This window comes from Stegodyphus dumicola, chromosome 3 (assembly GCF_044657685.1).
Source record: "Stegodyphus dumicola isolate Sdum_Otavi_A_Nest chromosome 3, ASM4465768v1".
Lineage (NCBI taxonomy): Eukaryota > Metazoa > Arthropoda > Arachnida > Araneae > Eresidae > Stegodyphus > Stegodyphus dumicola.
The window spans coordinates 198,045,172-198,065,294 of NC_140770.1; the positions used below are offsets into that span (position 1 = coordinate 198,045,172).

The 20,123-nt window shown below is 28.0% G+C and overlaps 1 protein-coding gene across 2 annotated transcripts in view; it reads left to right on the plus strand.

Annotated features, from left to right (window-relative positions):
• LOC118192064 (uncharacterized) overlaps positions 1-17,869 on the plus strand; it is a 54,008-nt gene extending 36,139 nt beyond the window's left edge. For both annotated transcript variants that reach the window (XM_035362956.2, XM_085813740.1), the window contains exon 7: positions 3,413-17,869. The gene's annotated coding sequence lies outside the window, so the exon portion shown is untranslated. The remainder of the gene's footprint in view (positions 1-3,412) is intronic.
• The last annotated feature ends 2,254 nt before the right edge of the window (positions 17,870-20,123 follow it).

The window sequence follows — 20,123 nt, forward strand, 5'->3', positions numbered from 1 at the left end:
TTGTGCGCCGCGCTGTGACCCCCCTGTTCCCTGCAGAGCAGCGTGAAATTGATAAACAGATTTCGGAATGGTTAGAGAAACAAAGGATATGCCTTTATCCATTTTTTGCAGCAATTCCACTTTTTGTTTGATGGACATCGAAAGATGCTTTCGCTTTGTAGATCCTTTGGCAGCTCCAGAATCGGAAATTCTTTTTGACATAATCGAAAGTTCAAGCTTACTTTTATAAAATTGCTGTAACAGTCTGCAAAAAATAATAAGCTGGATCCAATTAAAGATTAAGGAACAATGCAATCTACAACATTAACTGAAATAGATAATTAGATAATTTTAGCTTAGCCTATACCGTCTGTTACACATTAAATGTGCATGCATAAATGTATTACGTACATGTGTAAAGGCATTATGCATTTACACATGCGTAGAAAGTTTGTAGCTTTGAGGTCTGGATTATGGACGTCCGGATTAAAGACTTTTGACTGTATTTGCTTTTTCTACCTGAAGAGAAAAACGCTCAGTTTCACAGTACAGTCAAAAGTCGTTAATTCGGACACCCATAATCTGGAATGATCTATAATCCAGACCTCAAAGCTTCAAAATTTCTGCGCATGCGTCGCAGCTGAGAATATGCTTGTGCGCGTGCGCAAAATACGTTTACGAGTGCGCGTTTAATGTATAACGGATGGTATAAGATAAGCTAAAATTATTTAATTATCTATTTCAGTTAATGTTGCAGATTGCGTTGTTCCTTAATCTTCGAATTGGATCCGGCTTATTATTTTTTGCAGACTGTTAGAGCAATTTTATAAAAGTAAGCTTGAACTTTCGATTATGTTAAATAGAATTTCTGATATATATTTATTAATATGTAAATGATCTACAAAGCGAAAATATGTTTCGAAGTTCATTATACAAAAAATGGATAAAGGCATATCCTTTGTTTACCTAAACTTTAATGTTTGTTTATGTAAACTTTGTTTATCTTTAACGCTGCGGCGGCACTGCGCAATGAATTGGAAGTTGATGTGTCAGCACTATCCTTATCTTCAGGGCAGATGTTTTTATTTTATTTGGCTTATAATTCCTTATTAAATGTAGTATTTCATCTCGATGTACTCCATCTTTGATATGATTTAAATCAAATTCCTTGTCATTATAATTCGCTTCTAATAGCGGAGAAAGTAACAGAGGTTATAAAAAACGAAAAAATTTCAATTGACAAATTAGTCGGTATTCTCGACACAGCAATTATAGGACTTGAACAGCGGAACTTTGTAACTAAACAAGAAATTATGTCTGTTTAAAGAATTAAAGAGAATGTATTATCACATAAAAAATGAAGCAAATTAAACAACTTACATTGAAAGAAATGTTTAATAAAGTAAACAAATAAATATTAAGCTTTTTTTTTTTGTAAATTTTGATACCCTTTAGATCATAATTGTTCTTTATTTCATAAATTACGGTTTCATATTTTTAATTTTATAATTTCTGCATGCCATCTTACCAGATTTAAACTGATGATCTATAATCCGGAATCGCCGAAGTCCCGACGAGTCCGAATTAACGACTTTTGACTGTACGAGAGTTACAAACTTTTATTTTCTTGAGACTTAACTTTGATGAATACAAAACAGTAGATATAAAATGTATTTATTCATATTTACAATGTAATCATGTTAATCTCGTATTCAATAATTTACTTCAAAAGTTTCCTTATATTCCAAACTTGTCTCATTATTTTTGAAGTGATATAAATTTGGACTTCTGGATCTCGAACATTCATAAAATCTATCATGCGACTCCCAGTGCTGCCAGTTTGTGAGATTTTTTACAAATTTGTGACTTTTGAGAAACTTGTGCTACTAAAATTTTCGTATTTGCGATTTTGCGAAATTTTTGTGACCTCCATCATTTTCTTATGCTACTTTTTATGACATCAAAGATTTTTTTTAATGTATCATAAAATGCTTTGTAAAACACAGAATTAATCACCTTAAATAAAATATTCATGATTTTACGCTCTACAAATTTTTTTTTTTAAGACAGCCCTCCCCCACATTTGTTCTATGGTGGTAAAGAATCGAACAAAAAAAACTTGCAGCTTGTGCTGAAAGAACAAACAAGGCTTTCATAACTAATCAGAATCTGAAATAAGTCCACCACCCAGAATGGAAAACTCACTGAAAAACTTTACTCAGTCAAAATGTTTACAATTAAACAAAAACAACAACCCCCCCCCAAAAAAACACACTGGATTAAAAAAAAAATTAACTGCTATCTCAAAAATATTAGTACAAAAGAGCTTACAATCTAAACGTGAAGAATATCTTACAATTTAATTTAAAAACAGAAATCTAATTTAAATGAGAATTAATCACAAAAGGAATGGATATTTAAACAATTGAAAATGAGCAATATACTAGTTTTAAAATTTTTGTTAGATACGTAATTATAGCGGCTAAGGTTCAAAGTAACTATGACGTCACAAAAATCACTTGATCTCTGACATCATTTGCGACTTTTTGAGTCTTCCTTTGCTACATTAGTTGAAAAATTTCTGGCAACACTGCTCCCATAATCTTGAAGTTTGGCCATCCCTGGTATAAATTATTATGGGAGACAGCATATTTATAGAATTTGGTAATGAAATGATTTTAATTTTTATAGAAATATATGTTCTGATTTTTAAACCAAGGCACTGGTGAAGATTTATCTCTCTTTACCTTTGTGTTATTGATTTAATGAATCTGAATGAATTAATTTACTCTTAAAGTTACACATTTATTGAATTAATTAAGTTTAGATCCATCATCTAGTTTCACAATAGTGTAAGAGAATTTAATTTTTTTTTTCTCTCAAGAGTTTACTTTTTATTTTGTCTGGCGCCTTCAGTAATAGAAAGTTTAGTTCAGTGAATGTATAGTTAAATTAATTTTAAAATTAATTTTTATGCATTACATGGGTTTAGTTGTTGAAATTGAAGTTTCCAGGCTCTCTTTATGTGAAGGAACATGTTAAATGCATTTGGGGGGGGGACATTCCATCATGAGTACAATCCTACCTTCATTTCCCTCTTCAGTTAGATAATATAATGAACATGGATGTCACTCTGCGAAAAAATGTTCTTAGTTGTCTTTTTAAGGTATTATGTATCTTTACATATTTATTGGAATTAACTGAATAAAAGTTAAAATCTCAGTTAATTTTGTGATAAATAATTTTGCAGTTTTGTTATCTTTTGGAAAATGGGCCAGAGGTGGGGAAAAAGTTATTTATTATGAAATTCATATTTGCTTTTTTGTCATCAGTGTACGTACCAAGCTTATTCTGTACCTTTTCAAATGATTAATATATAAATTATTTAGAAGACTCATTACAAACTATTAATTATAGTGTTTTTCTTTTTTAGGAATGAAGAAATGATGAACACCTGCTTTTTTAATACTTATTACTTCATTTGTTATGGACCAACATAACTTTGCATTTAAAATTTTTAATGGCTTTATACAATTTTGTAATTGTTTTCGGCATAACCTTTTTATGAAATAAAAATGCAAGTAGGTTAAACTTCTTATACAAAAAATGAAGTAGAAGATTGAAAGTTTTTAGTAGACTTTTTACTAAGCTATATATTATAGTGAAGTATGTTTTCAAAGAGGTTTTTATATATATATATATATATATATATATATATGCAGGCTTTGCAACTGTGTAGAATATTTCCTTCAAGTAACTATAGTTTTATATATTTTCTTTTCTGTAACTTAAAAAAATATGTTTAGCATTAGCTTTAAGAAGGTCTAACAAATTTAAAATACAAAAGTGTTGACATTTTTTATCATAAATGCTTGGTATTATCTGCATGGAATACATATTCTGTAAAAATGTATTATTAAATGTTACTTTGCCTCAACATTTATGCAATATTATTGTGTATAACTGTGTCATTATAGTATAAAAAAGCTTTGTAATTGATTTTATAAATCTAATTTTAGGAAGCTTTCTGATTTTTTAATGTTTAATAATGTTTATTTTTCTACAATTATTCTGAAGATTTTTATTTTGTAGTCTTTTTTGTATGTTAGGAGAATTTAATGAATTGCAATGTATAAATTATTGAAATGGAAAATATCACTGCAGTTTGAAGCATAATTAAATTTCCTTCAAAGTGTATTTACTTCATGCAGAAAGCATTACTAATAAAGAATGGCTTATGAATTATTTATTGGCACAGCATATGACTCTTTATGTCATTGTTAATGTATCATTTTCAAAGTGACTACCACCAGTTTGGAATTTAGTAGACTGAATAACATTACTTGTATAATTTAGTGTACTAGTTAATGCATTGTTTTTAAAATAATTACCCCCAGTTTGGATCAGCATTAACTTGTATAATTTTACATTGCTGATTGATGCATTTCGTTCATTAATTTTTTGAATTTTATAATTCATGTGGAAGTTTGTGAAAGTGCATTTATACTTTTATTAGTGAAGCAGTTTATAGTTTCATTAGCCTGTGTTCCATTATCACTCGCAAGCAGAGAATGATAATGAAACAGAGGCTTAAGTAAAAGCAGAAACAAAAGTATGTAAAATCTCAATGGAAATTTTATATTTCATTCATCTTGCTTAGAAACTAGGACAAGGATGAATTTACCTTTTGTTTGTATAAATTCTGAAAAGGGTAATATGAGCTTCTAAGTGAAAGCCAGCTTTTGTTATTAAGATTAATTTAAAATACAAAAGTGTTGACATTTTTTATCATAAATGCTTGGTATTATCTGCATGGAATACATATTCTGTAAAAATGTATTATTAAATGTTACTTTGCCTCAACATTTATGCAATATTATTGTGTATAACTGTGTCATTATAGTATAAAAAAGCTTTGTAATTGATTTTATAAATCTAATTTTAGGAAGCTTTCTGATTTTTTAATGTTTAATAATGTTTATTTTTCTACAATTATTCTGAAGATTTTTATTTTGTAGTCTTTTTTGTATGTTAGGAGAATTTAATGAATTGCAATGTATAAATTATTGAAATGGAAAATATCACTGCAGTTTGAAGCATAATTAAATTTCCTTCAAAGTGTATTTACTTCATGCAGAAAGCATTACTAATAAAGAATGGCTTATGAATTATTTATTGGCACAGCATATGACTCTTTATGTCATTGTTAATGTATCATTTTCAAAGTGACTACCACCAGTTTGGAATTTAGTAGACTGAATAACATTACTTGTATAATTTAGTGTACTAGTTAATGCATTGTTTTTAAAATAATTACCCCCAGTTTGGATCAGCATTAACTTGTATAATTTTACATTGCTGATTGATGCATTTCGTTCATTAATTTTTTGAATTTTATAATTCATGTGGAAGTTTGTGAAAGTGCATTTATACTTTTATTAGTGAAGCAGTTTATAGTTTCATTAGCCTGTGTTCCATTATCACTCGCAAGCAGAGAATGATAATGAAACAGAGGCTTAAGTAAAAGCAGAAACAAAAGTATGTAAAATCTCAATGGAAATTTTATATTTCATTCATCTTGCTTAGAAACTAGGACAAGGATGAATTTACCTTTTGTTTGTATAAATTCTGAAAAGGGTAATATGAGCTTCTAAGTGAAAGCCAGCTTTTGTTATTAAGATTAATTTAAAATACAAAAGTGTTGACATTTTTTATCATAAATGCTTGGTATTATCTGCATGGAATACATATTCTGTAAAAATGTATTATTAAATGTTACTTTGCCTCAACATTTATGCAATATTATTGTGTATAACTGTGTCATTATAGTATAAAAAAGCTTTGTAATTGATTTTATAAATCTAATTTTAGGAAGCTTTCTGATTTTTTAATGTTTAATAATGTTTATTTTTCTACAATTATTCTGAAGATTTTTATTTTGTAGTCTTTTTTGTATGTTAGGAGAATTTAATGAATTGCAATGTATAAATTATTGAAATGGAAAATATCACTGCAGTTTGAAGCATAATTAAATTTCCTTCAAAGTGTATTTACTTCATGCAGAAAGCATTACTAATAAAGAATGGCTTATGAATTATTTATTGGCACAGCATATGACTCTTTATGTCATTGTTAATGTATCATTTTCAAAGTGACTACCACCAGTTTGGAATTTAGTAGACTGAATAACATTACTTGTATAATTTAGTGTACTAGTTAATGCATTGTTTTTAAAATAATTACCCCCAGTTTGGATCAGCATTAACTTGTATAATTTTACATTGCTGATTGATGCATTTCGTTCATTAATTTTTTGAATTTTATAATTCATGTGGAAGTTTGTGAAAGTGCATTTATACTTTTATTAGTGAAGCAGTTTATAGTTTCATTAGCCTGTGTTCCATTATCACTCGCAAGCAGAGAATGATAATGAAACAGAGGCTTAAGTAAAAGCAGAAACAAAAGTATGTAAAATCTCAATGGAAATTTTATATTTCATTCATCTTGCTTAGAAACTAGGACAAGGATGAATTTACCTTTTGTTTGTATAAATTCTGAAAAGGGTAATATGAGCTTCTAAGTGAAAGCCAGCTTTTGTTATTAAGATTAATTTAAAATACAAAAGTGTTGACATTTTTTATCATAAATGCTTGGTATTATCTGCATGGAATACATATTCTGTAAAAATGTATTATTAAATGTTACTTTGCCTCAACATTTATGCAATATTATTGTGTATAACTGTGTCATTATAGTATAAAAAAGCTTTGTAATTGATTTTATAAATCTAATTTTAGGAAGCTTTCTGATTTTTTAATGTTTAATAATGTTTATTTTTCTACAATTATTCTGAAGATTTTTATTTTGTAGTCTTTTTTGTATGTTAGGAGAATTTAATGAATTGCAATGTATAAATTATTGAAATGGAAAATATCACTGCAGTTTGAAGCATAATTAAATTTCCTTCAAAGTGTATTTACTTCATGCAGAAAGCATTACTAATAAAGAATGGCTTATGAATTATTTATTGGCACAGCATATGACTCTTTATGTCATTGTTAATGTATCATTTTCAAAGTGACTACCACCAGTTTGGAATTTAGTAGACTGAATAACATTACTTGTATAATTTAGTGTACTAGTTAATGCATTGTTTTTAAAATAATTACCCCCAGTTTGGATCAGCATTAACTTGTATAATTTTACATTGCTGATTGATGCATTTCGTTCATTAATTTTTTGAATTTTATAATTCATGTGGAAGTTTGTGAAAGTGCATTTATACTTTTATTAGTGAAGCAGTTTATAGTTTCATTAGCCTGTGTTCCATTATCACTCGCAAGCAGAGAATGATAATGAAACAGAGGCTTAAGTAAAAGCAGAAACAAAAGTATGTAAAATCTCAATGGAAATTTTATATTTCATTCATCTTGCTTAGAAACTAGGACAAGGATGAATTTACCTTTTGTTTGTATAAATTCTGAAAAGGGTAATATGAGCTTCTAAGTGAAAGCCAGCTTTTGTTATTAAGATTAATTTAAAATACAAAAGTGTTGACATTTTTTATCATAAATGCTTGGTATTATCTGCATGGAATACATATTCTGTAAAAATGTATTATTAAATGTTACTTTGCCTCAACATTTATGCAATATTATTGTGTATAACTGTGTCATTATAGTATAAAAAAGCTTTGTAATTGATTTTATAAATCTAATTTTAGGAAGCTTTCTGATTTTTTAATGTTTAATAATGTTTATTTTTCTACAATTATTCTGAAGATTTTTATTTTGTAGTCTTTTTTGTATGTTAGGAGAATTTAATGAATTGCAATGTATAAATTATTGAAATGGAAAATATCACTGCAGTTTGAAGCATAATTAAATTTCCTTCAAAGTGTATTTACTTCATGCAGAAAGCATTACTAATAAAGAATGGCTTATGAATTATTTATTGGCACAGCATATGACTCTTTATGTCATTGTTAATGTATCATTTTCAAAGTGACTACCACCAGTTTGGAATTTAGTAGACTGAATAACATTACTTGTATAATTTAGTGTACTAGTTAATGCATTGTTTTTAAAATAATTACCCCCAGTTTGGATCAGCATTAACTTGTATAATTTTACATTGCTGATTGATGCATTTCGTTCATTAATTTTTTGAATTTTATAATTCATGTGGAAGTTTGTGAAAGTGCATTTATACTTTTATTAGTGAAGCAGTTTATAGTTTCATTAGCCTGTGTTCCATTATCACTCGCAAGCAGAGAATGATAATGAAACAGAGGCTTAAGTAAAAGCAGAAACAAAAGTATGTAAAATCTCAATGGAAATTTTATATTTCATTCATCTTGCTTAGAAACTAGGACAAGGATGAATTTACCTTTTGTTTGTATAAATTCTGAAAAGGGTAATATGAGCTTCTAAGTGAAAGCCAGCTTTTGTTATTAAGCAATGAGAATTGATTCTTATCCTAGATAAGATACTGTTATTGGTATTTAAATTATTATCCTTATTACCGTGTTTAAAAGTAATGAAGATGTTTTAAAAGCTCTTATAAAATATACTTTGTTTTCTAATTTATAAATTAAAGATGATAAAAATTTTTATTCCTAATTTATTTCAAATTTTATGTGAATTTTACTTTTTTTTTAAACTCATTAATTGTCTTTAGCCTGTTCTTCCTGCTTTTATTTTGCTGGTAATGAAATCCACTGAATTCACTTAGAGGATTTTTGCTTATGACTTGTTAATCTTATTATGTATGTTTTACATTTAAATGTATATGAAGTAAATTCTCTTGTAAGATGTTGCCAAATGCATTATTATTTTTGCATTAAATGATAAATGGTAAGCTGTAAAAAATTCTATTAAGTTAATAATTTATTAATTGCATTTTTATGTTACATAATCAAGTGAAAATATTGAAACCTTTACTATCAGCTGCAGTTAAAAAAATTAAGATTCTTTGTCTTCTAAGTATTGATGTGCATTAATTATCTTACAAAGTAGTCTCCCAAAATATCTGATATGAAAAATCTATCTGTACTTTTAAGATTTTTAGAATAGTGTATTTTTGTTTAGTTGTGCAATCATGATTTCTCAATAAAATGTTGTTTATATTTTACTTAGTGTAAATATTTGTGTGTAACATTGATGAGAATTTTTGTTGCTTACAATCTGGAGTTAGATTTGTTTTTGTTGCTTTGACATTTATTTAAAATTATCAGTTAATTGTAAAATGTGGTGGTTTACTAGTCATAGCATATTTTATAAAGATTTTGACTTGATTGTATAAAATATATATAGAGAGTTTTATTTTGATTGTAAAGATTTTTTTTTGTAAATTTATTATTTGTTATGTAATTAATTACTGAAGTAATGAAAAAATATTTTAGTATTCTTTTTTGTATCGAGGGATATTTTATTGAGGAAAACATGAGTTTGTATATATATTATGTATCATAAAGTGGTTGCATAAGAGATGCTGTTTTCTGTTCCGTATATGTATTCATAGAGTTTGAAAATATTACTATATTTATATTGTAATTTAAATAGACAATTCTTTTGTTTGTTTAGATAGCAATATAAATTAAATAAGATATGCATGTTATGAAATGTTTTTACTTTTATATGTCTTTAAATGTCATTTTATCATGAGACAGGATATAAATCCCATCTGAGTTATAATGATGGCTAATAATCTAAAATGTGATATGCTAATAAGGATTTTCCATTTGTTTGTGTAATTGTTAAATTTCTTGAAATATTTTAAAAGTTAATTTATTCTTTTTGTGGATTTTGGTTCTAAATTTAAATTTATAATTTTGTATCTTTGCATACTTTGCATCTGGTGTATGTGCACTGGAGATAAATTTTATTTTAGAAAATAAAAATCCTTAGAAGAACCTTTTTCATTCATATGAAAGCATATTTAATTATATAGGGCAATCAATAACTCAGAAATTAAAATGCTTGAAATACTTATGCAGCAATCAATTTGATTTTTCTGCCCACTTTTTGAGACTGTTATCCTATTAGTCTATGAGGATATCTGCTGTAGGAAAATGTTTGAATTGCTTCCAGATTTTAAAGGGCCAGATATGGTATCTTGTTCAGTGTCAGTATCATCTGTGAAATGTGCATTTCCAAAGTGAGCTTTGTTGAGATAAACAAATGAAATTTACTTAGGGCTGTATGAAGGCTGTTGAAGAAGTTGCTACTTGAATTCTGAAGGATGCTGCTCCATTGATTGTGCCACATGAAGCCTAGCATTATCATGATGGAACAGTATGCTGTGACTTGGTTGGCTTTGATGTATATGGCAGATTGATGTAGAACTATCAGAAACTTCAACATTATATCTCATACGATAAATTTGTTACTGTCATTCTTAGAAATGGACTAGCAGTACAAAAGGGCATCACATACCACTGCTCCTGCACAAGTTAGCTATTTTTATTCTGCTGTGACATGCATGCAGTGATCAGTGGCATTGCTCTTTGAGTCAATGCAAAGTATGATAGTATTGCTATTTGGTGATGTCTTTTTAAGCTGTTGTCAGTTATTAATTGTTATCCCACAGTAGTTAACTTGTTTATTGACTTTCCTTTAGCCTTAGTTTCTATTTTACTATTCGAAATCTTATATCATTATTAATCTGAATATATTTTTAGAATCAAATCCATTTATATATTTGTTTAGTTTTTCCTCAGAATTAATAGAAATTAAGAAGCTAGATATGATAATGTTAGTTGACTTAATGTATAATTGCAGCAGGAATTGCTTTGAGTTTTATTTTCAATTGAAAGCAGAAGTATTGCACTTATATAAACGATTTGTAATATTGTTTTTGGTAATAATTACAGTGTGCTCTGCTATATTTATTGCACAAGAATTGTGAAGTTTTAATCATAAAATTATTTTTTATCGTGTTTTATAGAGGAGAAAAAGGAATTTTTTAGCATTACCTAATTTGCTTTTTATTAAATCACTTTCTTCATATAATATGCAATATTGATATTTGTGTAATTGTTAAGAAAAATAAGAAATTTTTTTTCACTGAATGAAAATTAATATTTATGTTTTGAACCTATAATGTGCACAAGTTCATTATTAACAAATTAAAATATGCATGACAACATTTCTCTGTCAAAAAGACTAGTGCAATGAAAAAGTTTTGTTGTCTTATCCTAAAAAAATATTATTTTTGAATCTAATTTTTATTGTCATTCATTCATATGTCTTTTACTGTTTGCATGCATAGCATTTTTGGCCTTAATTGCAATGAAATTTATTTTAAAAACATTTTTATTATGCATTCATGGAAATCCATATACAATTAATTTAATTAATTAAAAATGTTCATTGAAATAATTTACATTCAGTTGCATCATATCTAGTAATTTCTTATAACAGAAATTTTTGATTTTGTAAAACTGCTTTAAACAAATTTATGTCCTTTCTATCTTGTGTGAAAGAGTTTCTTTGTACTCATATGCATTTTGACAATGCTAGTACATACCATGCACTAAATTTGAATGAGGGAAACTTTATGAAAATATGACTTGGTGTTCAAAATTATGCTATCATTGAAGATTTCATGTAAATTAAATTAGTTATAAGGAAGACATATGAAAAGTAATTATTTTTTATTAATTTGTAGGAACAAATATGAAAAATTTTTGAATTTTTGATAATTGTTTTGTGTAATTAGTAAAATTTGCTATCATTGCAAGTCTCTGGCTTGTACTTTGACTCTTGACTTTAAAAGTAGAAAATATAGTAATTTCTCTTAAATTTTGAGCTTAATGAGTGTCATACAATTGCATCAAAACAGTGCAGACATTCTTTACTTTTTCCAGTAGGTTTCTCTTTTGCGATTTTAATTTATGACTTATATATATACTCTGCATGATTGGTTTTTTTAATATATTACATGATGTTTTCCATGTTTAAGAGCTTTAGTTTCTTTTGTTGTGCCCTTATATTTTTGTGGTATTTTGTGTAGATTTTTCAAGTGACATAAAATGCATAGAATATGCTGTTTATATTTTTCAGCCGCCAAAATGCATTTATTAGCTAAAAGAGATACGATTATATTTTGATGGATTTCCAGCTTTCTGAAGTGTGGTCTCTTAACTTTTCAGTGATGGGGATATGACTTTAGCTGAGAATTTTACTTCAATTTGCATGTTTTTCATAGATTTATTATTTTTAAAATTTATTTTAAATATAAAGATTTATTCTTTTATTTATATTATGGCATGATGCCCAAGTTTCTGTAACAGCTGTACAGTCTGTAAATAGATTATGCTTCTAAGGAGGAAAAATTTATAGTATGGTATGGAGTGGGTAAAAATTGTTCATATTGTTTCCCCTATTATCTGCTCCCTATAGCAGAAAGAATGTTCATTTTTCGTTTGCCAGTAAACTGGAAGGAAACTTTTGCAGGACTTAATAATATTCCATAGATTTTTGAATAGTTTATTTTCTTTGATGAAAAAAGAAAATGTTTCTATCTCTTAAAACTTGTTCCATTTACTGTTATTCATTCCATCTGTTTTGCTCTTCCATTGAATTTGTTCACTGTTGTTTATTTTCTTTCACTTTACAAGACTTAACTTTCAATCAATGCCTCCCTTATTATATGCTAATGATTTTCCATCATTAGGTTAATTATTATTAGGAATTGCACATTTGACAATATTCTATTTGCTTTTTTTTTTCTTATGAATTACTCTATCTGCATTTCTAGGCTTACGGTTATGTTATGCTACTTATGGTTATGGGTTTTTTTAAACATTTTAACTTAATGGAGAATGGTGGATTTGCAAATGAGAATTCAGTTTTAAAGAAAATGTGGGTTTTCTCAAAATATCACTTTTGTTAAAAATATGGGGAGAATAACATACTGTTTTCATTTTAAAAGAGAACCAATTATCATTAGGCAGGAGTCACATATTGCACAGAAGATGTTAGAATTAATCAGTTCAGTTATAACTATTAGTTCTAGATTACTTTTTCTTGTGTGATAGAACAACAGTCCGTGAATTTGAATCCATCAGTTTTCATACTCTGTTTCAGCATGGCAGTCAATGTATTAAATCAATATTCATAGCCAGATAAAAAGAAATATTCATAGCCAGATAAAAAGAATATCTCCAAAAAATAAATTTAAAATTATTTATTGAATCTATATTAAATTAAAGGCTATTGTATTATCATGTATCATTAAAATTTAATTAATTATAAATTTAAATAATAGCCATTGATCTTATTTTAGTACTTAAGTATTGATTTACGTTTTGGGTTTAATCATAGAATAGATGTCAAATGGTATAGAGAATTTATTTTAAATAATGACTTCAGAAAAACTGGGAAGTGTTTTAACCGTTTCCCCATATATTACTGTATGGTTAAAATCAAAATCAACAGAAGTGAATAAGACTTCTAGATGTACAAAGGCATTTCAAATCTTTCTTGTTTAATAATATATTTCTGTACAGAAACATATTTGATTGATTGAGATTTCAGTTATAAAATGTTAGTGCTATTATTTAATAAAAGGTTGCATTGAAAATTTATTTTTAGTATGTATATACTTTTGAATGCTAATTTTTTTTTTTTTTTTTTTAAATTTTAAACCAAAATAGCTAAAATATAATAATACATTTTTATTTCTGTTCAGAAGTTAACTAAAATTTCAAAATATTTCTCTAAAAAAATAATTTTTCATTTTTGTAACGAAATTATTTTATTATAATATTTTATTGTAAATATTACTAAATTTCTATATTAATAAAAATTAAATCTAATGATATATTTATTATTAATTAAATTAATTATTTTACTGTTAATCTGACTTCTTTTTCATTATTACTTTTGTGATTGCTATTTATGTTCCTGTAACACATTTGTGATAATAGCAAGTTTTATTTACAACTTATTTCTTATTTTCGTATTTTAAATACTGTGTTCCACAACAGCATCTTTTATGTTTATCACATTTTAATGGTCAGAATTGTTAGATAAAGTAGAGAATATGTTTTTACAGCATTTGTTGTACATAAGTTAACATTTCCAAGCTAAGATTAATTTTAGGTCCCATAATTCTTTTTCTTTTCATATTTACAATAAACTGTTCTGTGTTATGTGGTTTAGTTTGTCTCTATAGTACAATTTGTTTTCTGCATTGAGGAATATTTTTCTTTTTAATGCAAGGTAAATGTTTGGGTATATTGTAACCCTATTGCAAGTTAAGACTTGTGTTCTACCCAAAGATAAAAATTTATATGTTTTTATAAATATATTTATATATTATAGGCTTATTGTATACTTAGTATATATATATGAAATCATTATTTGAAATTATATATAAATATATATCTATGTTAAAATTATAACCCCCTTTTTTCAAAGTGCTGTGTTGATTTATTTTATGAATTAGTATTGTATCCTTAGTAGCAATCCAATTTACACTATATTTCCAAGAGTTTTTCTTAGTCTTCTATAAAACCCTTCTTATTCAATATTGAAATTATCATCTTGATTTCTAAAGAAACTTTGTGGAAATTTTATTCTGTTTTTCATAGCATCTGTAAAATTTTGCATGATTGCAGCAGGAATTGCAATCTATTTTAGAGTATTGCTTTGTTATTTATAAAATTATTTTTCAAAATTTTTGGAAGTAAAGATGTTAAATGTACAAAGCTGCATTAAGTATTTCTTGGCTTATAATGTACTTCTTGTTAAAAGTATTGTATATTTGATATAGATTTTAGTTGTATAATATTACTGCAGTTATGCAACATTAGGTTATGTTAATATTTTGTTTTTATTATATATATTCTTTTGAGTGTTAGTTTATTAATTTCCCTCCTTATACTGTAAGAAATACTTTCTCTAAAAATAATTTTTCATTTTTTTAAAAGCATAATTTAAAATTTCAATTAAAATAAATTAATATGTATATATTTGTATCAAAAATATATTTCACTCATTGAATAATAAAAAGATGAAGTAACCATCAAATCTTTTCCATATTGATAAAACAGATTGCTATTGATGTCTTCTCCCCTTTATTTACTTCATTAAATTTAAATTCTAATTAAAACCCCCTTTATTTGCTAATACAGAAAATATTAAATATTCTTTGTGTTCCTAAAATATGGAAAATATATTTTTAGACTTTGGAAATAACATATTGACATGCTTAGAGACATCTATCCTACATAAGTTACTTTTATGAAAATAATTATATTGATATCTTTTATTGGGAGTGTCATGTTAGCTATTAAAAAAGGCAGTAGTACTAGCACATTTAAAATATTTGTTCATTTCTTCATTGCATTTTAAAGTTTTCTTCATTGCATTTTTATGTTGAAAATCCCTTTATTCATTATTTAATTATTTTTATCTCAAATTGTGAAATATAATTTGAGATAAAGAGATGTTGAATTTTATTAGATTAAAATTAAAATTATTGAATGTATTGTTAACTGTTTTAATGATATGCATTAAATTTTCTTAAAAATTAATTAATTTTGCTTTTTATTGCTTTTATGTTAATGCATGATCTTTTTCTTCCAGAATTAGCACTTTTTTTAATAATTAGTTTAATGAGTATTTTGATATATCCAAATTTTAAATATAGATTAACCATTCCTTAAACTCTTCAATTTTTTAAAATTTAAATTTATATTTAAAGGTAGGGCATAAGGTACTTTGCTTAAATGCATTGATAGTTGAGGGGATTTTTTTTTTTTTTTTTTTTGTTGTTGTTGTTGTGTGTGTGTGCCTTCTAAGATATTTAGTTTTTAAATGCCTTGATAGTTGAGATTTTTTTCCCCTGGGGTGCTTTCTGTGCTTTTTATATAGTTTATAGTTTAATAATATGAAAATTATTAATAGCATCAGTACAAAATTTGTAAATTTTTAAGAATATTGTTAGATTGCATTTCTTTTGTCTAAAAATATTAACCTTTAATTTTTAAACTTTTTTTTATATTCATCAAAGTATATTGGTTTATAGGGTGAGTTATATTCTTGCATTAAAAATGTCATTTTTTGTATTTTGTCAATAGGAGAATGTATCCATTAATAATGTGTGTTTAATTTTGTATAAAGTGTGCCAAAAAGTTGAATAAAATTTGTAAATTGTGCAGTTAATGTTGAACGAAATATGAATGCAATTATTTATGTAGATTTAAAAATGCTTTGTATAAAATTATAAATCATAGGACTGATTAACAACAATTTTGTATCACAATAAAAAAGTATACTATTGCTCTTAGCACAAGTAAATGCATATCATTAAATATTGATGAAGCAGTTGTGTATGTGAATGACATGCTGCATCGTTTTTGTAACTGATTTATGCAAATATACGTTCAAGTACTTCTTAATTAGGAATTTTTCAAATTATACCAGCAAAATCTTTGCTATATATATATAAAGCATCCAATCTGATTTCTCAATTTAAAAAGTTTGCATGTTTTGAACAACATAATATTTTATAAAGAACTGGCTTAAAATTGAGTTATATGTGCATACTGATAAAAGAACTTCAGATGCATATAACTTTTGCATGATAATTAATTATGCAAATTCGAATAAAAATTTTAAATGGTAAATTTCAGAGCTGGGAAGAACAAAATAAATTTTCGAACTTTAGTATAGGTATTGTATTTAGCTGCGTATTTTCCTGAGGAGTGGTGATCCATGAGTGAGATGCATTCATTGTGATATTTATGTTGTCAAATTTTATGCAGTTTCAGCTCATGGTTTGAAAATATTTTCTGCATTCTGTATAGATGAATGTTCATTGTTGTGCTATTAAAAGAAGTTCAGTAGTCTGCAGTGAAGAGGATTTCAGAATGGTTTGGATTATAGTTTCCTAATGTAGATGCTACTGCATACTGGTTAAATCTGAGGAAAAGAGGGCATTTAGAAACAAAGGGTAGTTAGAATACATTTGGAAAATTCAAAACTTTATTGCCTAAACTTTTAAATATTCAAGTGATTCTTACGAAAATTACACCAAATAAAGTTGACTTTTCACACTTTTTTAGTGCCTATTGAATATTGGTTCATTTTTTTATTCCTTGGGAACAAAGTTAGAAATTATCTAGCTAATCATATAAAAATAAGACCATAAACAATATGTGCAAGTACTGTGTTCCCTCAATACATATCACTGCATGTGTTGTGGTTATAAGTTCTTTGCTTCTTTAGTCAGATTCTTTGCAAGGAATTCTTTGAATAGTTTTTATCATGTACATTTTCATGCTTAAATTTTAATTTGGTGCAGTAACTATTTAAAAATGTAAGGTATTTTCAGTTAGCACCTACAGATCATAATAAGAAGACTCATAAAATGTATTATTTTAGCTAGGTTAAGAGAGGCATTGAGAAAAAGAAAGCTTTTCAGATGGGCTGAAAAGAGCCAGGAATCTATGGTCTAGATTATAATTCACCTTGATGAGCTTCTGTTGGATTACTCATATTTTTTAAGTAGCTTAAGGACTAACTGCCAGTAAGTTATTTGTTGTTTATAATTGTATGAATGCGGACTACTGAGAGTGGCCAAAACCCATGTTTGTTTGTATACTGCAGTCCAGTATTTAAATATCAAAATGTCAATTGGTCTGATGCATTATGCAAAATATATTCTCTGTGTCATGTATCTTGTATTTCTCTATACATATTTGTGTTATTTTTTTCATACAAAGTTATTTTTTCATCAATGTTGGAGTCTTTTTCCAGTGACTTTTTTAATTCCATCAAATGCATACTCTTGCAACTTTGAATAAATGACTTTTTTGTAATTTGTGTACTTTGGATTTGCTGCTAATGTTTTAAATAAAGATTTATATCAGTCTGTATCTTTTACGTGCTTATAGCTTTGTACTGTTTTCATATAAATCTTCACAGTCATCATATTTTTTACTTTATATTATTTTGATTAACAAGTGTATAATTTAAATATCAGACTTGTTTACATTAGATATATTTGCACTCTTTCCTTGAATTTTCGCTAGAATTTTGATCATATCATGTTTGGTGCATATAAAATTAAGCACCAAGAAGAAAAGCCATAAGGTTATGCAAATCAGAAGATTGTAGGAGTAGCTGAAACATTGAAATGATCAAATTTTTAAGTACTTAGTTCCATTTGGGAGCCGTTTAAAGTGGTGTTAAAGCTTGATCGAATGGAAATTTTTTGTCGCATGTGATGTTAGAAATCAGATTTTGTTTAATATTGGGTTTCCTTGAATTAATCGATGTTCCACGTATCACTTGTCGTACACAGAGAAGGGCAGAATCCTAGAATTCAGAGTTGTTTATTTATCATTCCAACAGATCGCTATGAGTTCAGGCTGAAATGTGTACTGTTGTTGGTATGCTCCTAATTAGGAGGGGGGCCCACCAGCGGCCGAGCGGTAAAGTCGCTGAACACTGGTAGTTCGGTCCGAGGTTCAAATCCCGCGAACGGGCTGGCTGCATGGGTGTTTTCACGGTTTTCCCCATGTGTAACGTGTATACGAGCCAGTTCCCTTAGAAAGTCCTCCACGAAAGGCATCCCTCCTCTTAGGCAGATAGCCCTAGTGTGCTTTGCCATAATTAAATACAGCACACCACACCTAATTAGGAGGAAACTATTAATGGTAGCAAGTGGTCGCCTGGAGGCGAACTTGTGGTCGGACGGATCATTGGATAGCCGCTTTGTAATCCTTACTGTATTGCGAGTGAATTTGGACGTCACATACGAATCTCAGGAGGTACAGTAATGTCAGCACCAAGGGTTGCCAACCCATTTCTTGCATCGACCCCCTTTTAAAAGAATGTTTTTCTTCATAGACGTCCCTAAATTTTCTCTGTAAATATAGCATTTATCTTAATCATAAAAATAATTGCGCATAAATCACTTAAATGCGAATAAAATTTTTGAAAAGTATGTAAGCTATTTTATGTTAATTAACCAATTATTATGATTTAAACCAATGCAAATTATTCACTACAATGCAAATTATTTATTTGTATATTTACGATGAAGGTTTTAAATGTTTAGATGAAAGCTTCTGCCAATCTCGTTTTCCTGTTATTTAGCATCGCCAGCTCTGCCGAGTGTAGTGTCATGCTAGTCGACTTTAAAATAACTGTCTGACTGTTAACTATGCTAGTGTGCAAAGCTTAAGCAACAAATTCTGTTTTCAATGTTCAACCGTGAAATTGTTGAAAACAGTTTTTTTTTTTTTTTTTTTGCGATCAGTACAATGAAAAGATAGCACCGCGACATCAGAGGGTACGTCAGTGCATACCAAACACGAGGGGTCAGCTCGAGCAGTGCAAGGCAGCTTAAAGAGAAGAAAGGAAGGTGCATTTTCAGGTATTTTCTGAAAGTGAGATTGTACGTGCAGTATGGCTACAAGAAAACATCAAGACGCCTTTAGATGTGGTAGAATGATTGTAAGTTGTAGGAAGGAAGTGTTTTGACTACTGTCGCCCAAGAGTTTTGAATTGATAAAAGTGTTGTTTCACGAGCTTGGAAATTTCACAATTGTTTCACGAGCTTCCAGATGACTGCAGGGTTGCCACGTTACCGGGAAAACCGGAAAAAGTCAGGGAATTCGGAAATTGACCAAAAAATTCAGGGAATTTAAGTGCTTTAGTCAAAATCTGGAAAAGTCAGGGAATTTCATACAACGATCCCGCCAAAAAAGGCGAGTTTTGCGCCGACGTCGGAAGAGATAACTTTTTTGGCGAATTGTGTATCACGTGAGTGTCATTCGAGCAGCTGACATAGAGCCAATTTTCGCAGCTCCAATTTGATTGTCTTTTTAGAAAGGCAAAGCAAGTTTCCCGCAACTTTTGGTTTCCAGTAACCTCGAGAATCGCATGTGCAGTGCATGAACTAAAGAAAATACCTGTTCTCGTATAAAACAAAATGGGTTTAATCCCAGTATACGGTACCATGAAGGTTAGAATTAAAAAAATATGTATTGTAAAGAAGGAAAACCTCTCTGGAACAGACGTGGTTCGGTTCCATCATAGCGGGAAACAGCTGTGCATGCGCGATATATCTGTCGCTAAAGCTCGAAACAGGTGTGGAAGTTCGAAGGTCACGTTATTAAGATA